The following is an 8,070-nucleotide window of genomic DNA, read 5'->3' on the forward strand; positions in this document are numbered from 1 at the left end:
GGCAATGTAGTAAAATCACAATGCAAAAACTTTGCCCTTCATCCATATTTTTATAAAAATATATTCTTTAAATGTTTTTAATGGAAAATATATATATTTTTAAAAAATCTATTATTTTAATATTTTTTCTAAGAATTATGTATGAAGAAAATATTATTTCTCTAATGTATTTTTTATTATCGAATATCTATTCAATTTTTATGTAATATTATTTTCAAAATTTCTTATTTTACAATTTTCTATTAAAAAAAATAAAAACACGATTATCCTCATGTATTTAATGAGTTCAAAAAAATAAATACATCAATTAAATAAATAATCAATACATTACAAATTCAATTATTTAAAAAAATTATTTTACAATTTTCTATTAAAAAAATAAAAACACTATGATCCTCATGTGTTTAATGAGTTCAAAAAAATAAATAACCAATACATTACAAATTCAATATCCCAAATTTGTCCCTAAATTTTATATACTTGTTCCACCAATGCCCATGCAATTAATACAAATGTCCATGCAATTAATACAAACAATGCATATTTTTTGGGCAATATAGTAAAATCACAATGCAAAAACTTTGCCTTTCATCCACATTTTTATAGGTATATATAGATAGATGATGACTATTAATTGTTTGCCTAATATTTTGAGTTTTGGACGTGTCAGGTACAAAGTGCACTGACTTGTGTGAAAAACAATAAATCTAACTTCTAAATATCACGAAGGCTATGAATACTAAATTTGATATTCCGTTATAATCTCCTAAACAAATACAACACCAAAACCAAAGAAAAGACACTTGAATTTGATGACATAAAATCCCAACATGATTGTATATCTACAAATCAGCAGAAAATTACACAACGTGAAATCATAATCAAATAGTGTTAAAAGTATGACTGAAAAATATTCTTAATGCTAGATCCTAGAACGAAAAAATATAAAAAAAATGCTTGAATTATGACTAAGATTTCTGCAAGGAGTTGCCAGCGTTTGTGCGAAATGTGTGTTTTCTGTTTCTACCGATCTTCTTTTCTTCTGATCTTTTGGGCGGTTCTTCCCACTCCCCCACTACTCCATGATTTGCTCATTATCTCTATATGATATCTTCCTGTTTGTGTGAGATTAAGATCCTCTTCTGTGGGTTCCCCCACAGCAAAGGGTGCTATCTATTTTAAAAATATTTAATTTTTTTTAAAATTATTATTTTTATATTTTAATTATTTCAAAAACAAAATTATATTTTTTATATTAAAATATGTTATTAATAATCTAATTTAAAGTTACAATTTTATTTTTGATCACAAATATATATTGTGGGGGTAAAATGATTATTACTTTTTCTTTCATAATTTTTTCAACTCTTTTTTTTAAAAAAATGTTCATAAAAGTTTAATTTTTTTGTTACAAATATGTGATTTCGAACGAACAAGAAAAAACGACGGTACATGTAATATTTTTTTAATATTATAGTTCTTTTTTNTTAAAAGGTTGAACCTATAGAACAATTAAAAATAATACAAAAAATTGACACTATATAAAAAGAAAATTATCTTATATAATTTTTTCTTGTTCGAACACTTAGTCTTTTTTACATTTTTTTTAAAAATTAGATTATTTCTTAAATCTCTAAGAAAGGAAAAAATATTTTTTGTATTTAAAACTTTAAAAAAGAGTGAGAAAAAGTAACAATAACAAAAAAAAGAAAATAGTTTTTCAAAAGAATTAGAATATAAAAAAGCCATAAGATTATTATTTTTGTTACAAATATAAAATTTTAACTTGTAAATAAAAAATTAAAAAGATAAAAAAAAGGAGAAAATAGTTTTTTTAAAAGAACTATAATATTAAAAATAAATTGAATGTAACGTTGTTTCTTCTTGTTCGTTCGGAATCACATATTTGTAACAAAAAAATTAAATTTTTATTAACATTTTTTTAAAAAAGAGTTGAAAAAATTATAAAAGAAAAAGTAAGAAGAGAGACATCGTTATTTTACCCCAACAATATATATTTGTAACCAAAAATAAAATTGTAACTTTAAATTGGATTATTAATCACATATTTTAATATAAAAAATATAATTTTTATTTTGAAATAATTAAAATATAAAAATACTAATTAAAAAAAAATAGATAGCACCCTTTGCTGTGGTTCTTCACAGCAGAGGATCTTGATCCGTTTGTATGCACGTAGTTTGATTTATTCAAATCAATTCAAAACTGACGAGGTCTTATCTACTATTGTCACCTCTTTCTTCTGCGATTTGGACTTGACCAATTTTAGACCTAATTAAAATATAGTTCCAACACAAATAAAATTATTTAATCCCACAAATATTTAGGATTGATGAACCATAGAAATAATTTTCTTTTAAAGACAATATATGTAATTTGATTTACTTTTTGTTGAGATATCTAGTACCCCGGTTATAATTGACTTAGAATATGTTGGAACCAAAGAAAAAACACGGACAAGATCAACATGGATAACTGCGCATAGCTAGCCTAAGAGTCCTGGTTATAAGATTAGAAATTAAGTGTCCTAGTGCTGCAGTATAGTCCTGATTGTTGCTATGATACCAGATAGTGTAGCGAGAGTCAGGGTGGAGAGCACTAGAGCTCGAGAGCGTGAGAGAAAGAGTTGAGCGCGAGAGCTTGGAAGCGTAGAATACGAGAGCTCGGGAGTGTGGATCGAGATCTTTTCTCTTGCAGTCTGTGTGTTTAAAAAGTTTCATATTTGTTCAATTCAGTTAAATCCAATTTCTTTTGTATCAAGGTTGTTTCTATAACATCCCCTACTCATTTTGTGGTTCTCACATAGGGGTGAGCAATCGGTCTATTCATTTACCGACCGAACCGAATAAACTTTTAACCGATTTATCCGATTTTATTTTCGAATAACCGAACCGATCGAAATATTCATAGAAACCGAATTAACCGAACCAATTTTCAAATCGATTATTTCGCCTACAGACCGAAATAACCAATATTTTTTAAAATATGTGAATTTTAACCAAAAAAAAAAGAAAAAGAAAAAAAACAATTGAGAGCTTATAAATAACTGAACCAAAAATATCAATAACAAATAGAAATATTAAAGATAAAATCATTGAATGAATGAGCTTCCTTATAATGTATGAAAGTTGGGTTTTTTTCTAATATATTTTTAATGTTCATATACAATTTAAATTAACATATATATCAATTCGGTTAATTTGGTTTAAACGAATTTTTCAAATTAAAACCGAAATCGAACTGAATAAACCAAATTAACAGATTGTTTAAAATTTCAAAACCGAACATCCAAATTAACCGAACCGAATTTCTAAACTAATTCGGTTCGGTCGGATAATTCGGTTTAACCGAAATTTTGCACACCCTTATTCTCAGATAATTAAAATCATAGTGAAACAGAAATATGGCAAAAAAAAAAAAAGGAAGAAAAAAGGAAACTTCAGCTAAATTGATGCAAACTTGAAGTTAGCTGACAGTCACTAATAATTCATTAACTCGTAATTCAACTTCTTGAATTTAATGATATTATGTTCATTACACCTAAATTTATAAAGCATTTTCTTGTATGAATATCTAATTTTGCAGTTTTTTTACTAATGTCACAAAGTCAAGGGTCAATTATGTAAACGACCCGCAAGTCAAGTTGATAATGACAGCTAAACTCGAGTGTTCCTAACCTCAATCTGACCATTTCAAACTAAACAAATAAATAAAAAAAAAAACAATAATTAAAAACTTTATATCATTTCATGTTTTGTTTCAGATTAGAATTATTTCTAAATTAATTTTATTTGGTTCGGTCTTCCGTAAAAATGTTCCAAGTCAACTACGGCGTGTGTAGCACAAACAACATCTGTGTTACAGATGTAAGACCACCGGAATACAAAAATCTTGCCTCCATTTTCCATTTTCTCTTCTCGGCATGGCCTTTCCCAATTTATTCCTGTTCTTCTTCGTATTCTATCCTTTGCTTCTCAACTTTTGCGATGCCAACAAGTGCTCCAAATCCTTCCCTTGTTCAAAACTTGGGCTCCTGGAGTATCCCCTCACCGACCTCGACCGCCCCGACTGCGGGTTAATCGAGGTTGCTTGTAATACATCGGTACCAACGTTTAAGCTTGGGGATAAAGGGCCGTTGTACGATGTTTTGGATAATATTTCCGCATATAAATATTTTGTTCGAGACGAATTCCTTAAGTATAATTTGGATCGCAATAGTTGTTTTTCTTTCAGCAGGTTTCCTCTCTATATTTCTCCCAATATTTCATTCGTAATATCCCCAAATCTCACCCTCTTCACAAGTGACAAGGCTTTCCATGATAGTAGTGTGGAAGAGCATTTCAAAGATTACAAAAATCACTCGCAATGTGTAGGCTTTGATGTATATTATAGAAACCCAGAGGATGGAAATCCTGCTAGGGGGTCTGATCTCCCTTTAGGATGTAGTTCGATTCAAATGCCTATGTGGAATCGTTCTTTGAATTGGAGTGATGACTTGTTCAAACTGCTTGCTTATGAATTTAATATTGAGTGGCATGTTGAACAAACTAAAGGTCGGTGTCATATANAAAAAATTCAATGCTGTTGTTTATTTTTGCTTCTTCTTGAGTAACTCCACTGGTTTGTTCGGGACATGCAATTAATAATTTTTCTTACCTTAGATTTGGTTGCAGGAAACAGAAAGAAGATGAAAATAATAATTGCCGCAGGTATATATTGTCATTTGTCAGTCTGATTACCGTGTTTCCATCTTAGTATTCTGGTTTCCATAACATAGTTTTCTTCAGGTTAGACTTTCATTAGCATCTTAAATCTCAGTCATTACCTCGTTGCATGCAGGTGCAAGTGTGGCTGCTGTAACAGTAGCAGCTTCTTTCGTATTCGTTGTCTTCTTCAGGAAAAAATTGCTAAAATCACATGCCTTTCAAAAGACGACGTATGCAAAAAACCAAGTGGACATTGAACTTTTCTTGAAGAATCATGGCACTCTTGCACCCAAAATGTACAAATATTCATATCTCAAGAAAATAACCAATTCATTTTCCGAGAATTTAGGTAAAGGAGGGTATGGTATCGTCTACAAGGGTAAACTAGAAGATGGACGTCTCGTGGCTGTTAAAATCTTGAGTGAATCAAAAGGAAATGGAGAAGAGTTTATGAATGAGGTATCCAGTATTAGTAGAACTTCACACGTCAACGTTGTTGCTCTCCTGGGATTTTGCTTTGACGGTTCAAAAAGAGCTTTGATTTACGAATTCATGCCCAATGGCTCACTCGAGAAGTTCATACCCAATACTTCTTCTTCAGCACTAAATTCTACGTTAGGAGGTGGATAAATTGTTTGAAATTGTAGTTGGGATTGCTCGAGGACTAGAATACTTGCATCAAGGCTGCAACACACGCATTTTGCATTTCGACATAAAGCCTCATAATATTCTTCTTGATAAGGATTTTAAGCCAAAGATTTCGGATTTCGGCCTATCAAAACTATGCCCCAACAGATCAAGCATTGTGTTAATGCAAGAGACAAGAGGGACTGTGGGATACATTGCTCCAGAAGTATTTTGCAGGAATTTTGGTGAAGTCTCACACAAATCCGATGTTTATAGCTATGGCATGATGGTTCTGGAAATGGTGGTTGGGAGGCAACAGTACAACATTGATCATCAAGGTGAACGCTCGAGTGAAATCTATTTTTCAGATTGGATATACAAGAATTTGGAACAAAATACAATTGAAAAATGTATCGTTGGCAGTGATATTTCGCAAGAAGATGAAGGAAACATTGTAAAGAGAAGGCTGATAATAATTGGATTGTGGTGTATACAGACTGATCCCAAGAATAGGCCATCGATTATTGGTGTGATTGAGATGTTGGAAGCAAAACTTGAATCCTTGCAACTTCCACCAAGACCAACCTTGTCTTCTTCCCCAAGATCACCCTTTGTATATTCATGTTCAGAATCGAAATCTCTAGTATAAATCACATTGGCAATTGAACACCACGACCAACTTTGTCTTCTTCCCCAAGATCACCGTATGTTAATCAACTGAAGTTTTATCATTCTATTAAAGTTAGTTTCATATTCTGAGTTGGAGATGTAACAAAAATTCTAAGGATTTACTTGAATTGATGAATTTCAATCCATAATTAAATTAAATATTTTAACTTGTTTATATGAACAAAATACCAGTGAATTTCAAATCAACTTTATATCAAATTAAGTATTTTTAATTGTAATTTCATCATTTAAAATTCATTTATCAAATGAATGCTTCTCAAAATCAAATGTACATTAATCCGAACTCAACCATGGTATTTCCCCATCTCTTTTAATATGCAAAGACGGGTTGGCCTACTTATTGTTTAACTCACACATGAAATTAAAAAATTAAATAAAAAACTATAAAGTTCATTTTAATTGATCTTAAATAATTAACTCTCCCGTTGATCTAGACCAACTTCCGTAATACATTTACATTCTGAGTGGAATATCCACTATTATTTTAATTATTATTATTTTAAAAAAAAGTATCTCATGAAATTTCCACAGGCTGAATGTTCACGAATTTATTTCTCGATTACAATATTATTAATGACGTATTTAAATTTAATTTCATTATTATCTCATTCATCTATTTAAAGCCGATTATATTATTTATTATTTTTATTTATGTTTTTGAATGAAAATAATGAGAAATATTTAGGGTTAACTACATTGGCGTCCTCGACGTTTATCACAATTATGAAAATTTTTCATTATTTTTAATACTAAATAGAAATTTTTAGTATTCGAAAAATTTGATTACACCTTAATTATTTTTATTGTCAATTAAATTAAATTAAATTAAATATAGATAATAAAAAACCATTTCATATTTTAAAATTAAAATATTACTACAATAAAATTTATTAACATGCAATTAAATTTGATAGTAATTTTAAATTATTAAAAATTATATTTAATCGAAATAATTATGATCAAATTATATATGTAATCAAATTAAAATAATAGAAAAAGCATTAAATTTTGGTATTTTAAATTAAAATAAAATATTATACGAATAAAAATAATTCAAAGTGAAACTTCTAAAAAAAATTATTTTGAAAATATTAAAAATACAATTTATCTAAGTAATATTAATAAAAGGGTATATTTTAATTTTTTTAGATTTTTTTTACATATATTTTCTAGTAAATCAAATTTGTCAAATACTAAAAATTATCAAGAAAATAATTATGAAAACATTAAAAATATATATATAATTTTTATAAATATTATTAATAAAGGATAAATTTGAAATGTTGTAGAGATTTTTGAATTATGAAATTTTTTTATTAATTTTTTTAACAGATGAGATAATATGTTAGATAAGTAAAAATGTAAAGGAGTTGTTGTTATTTTTGAGGTTTATCAAATTACAAAAAACCATTTATATATAAATATATATGTTGGGGATCGATATAGAGTTTAGAGGGGGCGAATAAACTCTCTCCTTTGTCGATCTCTTTTTCAAAAGGTGCTAAAATTTTGTTAGAGATTGTAGCTGATCTTGTTCAAATATATAACCAAAAAATCACAAAATAGTGCGGAAACGATTTGATGGTTTGAAGGGTGAAAATGATAAAAACAGTAGACAGTAGACAATGGTTGTTTCTGGAAGTTCGAAGATAAAATCTTCTACGTCTCTCCTTCTTCCGTTTCCAGAAGGTATCACTAAAAGACTTTGGATTTTACAGTACAACACTTGTACACACCCACTTCAGCAGGACTTACTCTTTCCCTACTGAAACTCTTAGCTTCTCAACACAATGTAAATAATTACAACAAAGTTCTGGAAAAGACTCTTTTCCAGATTACGAACTGTTCTTAACAAGATATGAGTAATGTGAATAGCTTGGAGAGTGTGAGAAACAGCAGCACAAGATGATCTCAACAGATCAGATATATGCTATGAAGCATGTGCTACTTTTCTGTATATTGAGCTTGAATAAGATAAGTAGTTCTGAGTGCTCAAATCGACGTTTGTATAATAGAGAATGTGTTC

General features: G+C 28.9%; 1 pseudogene; it reads left to right on the forward strand.

Annotated features, from left to right (window-relative positions):
- The window catches only part of LOC140968226 (LEAF RUST 10 DISEASE-RESISTANCE LOCUS RECEPTOR-LIKE PROTEIN KINASE-like 2.1), a 16,978-nt pseudogene extending 10,934 nt beyond the window's left edge, over positions 1-6,044 (forward strand).
- The last annotated feature ends 2,026 nt before the right edge of the window (positions 6,045-8,070 follow it).

The sequence above is a fragment of the Primulina huaijiensis genome, unplaced genomic scaffold, assembly GCF_012295235.1.
Source record: "Primulina huaijiensis isolate GDHJ02 unplaced genomic scaffold, ASM1229523v2 scaffold33709, whole genome shotgun sequence".
NCBI lineage: Eukaryota > Viridiplantae > Streptophyta > Magnoliopsida > Lamiales > Gesneriaceae > Primulina > Primulina huaijiensis.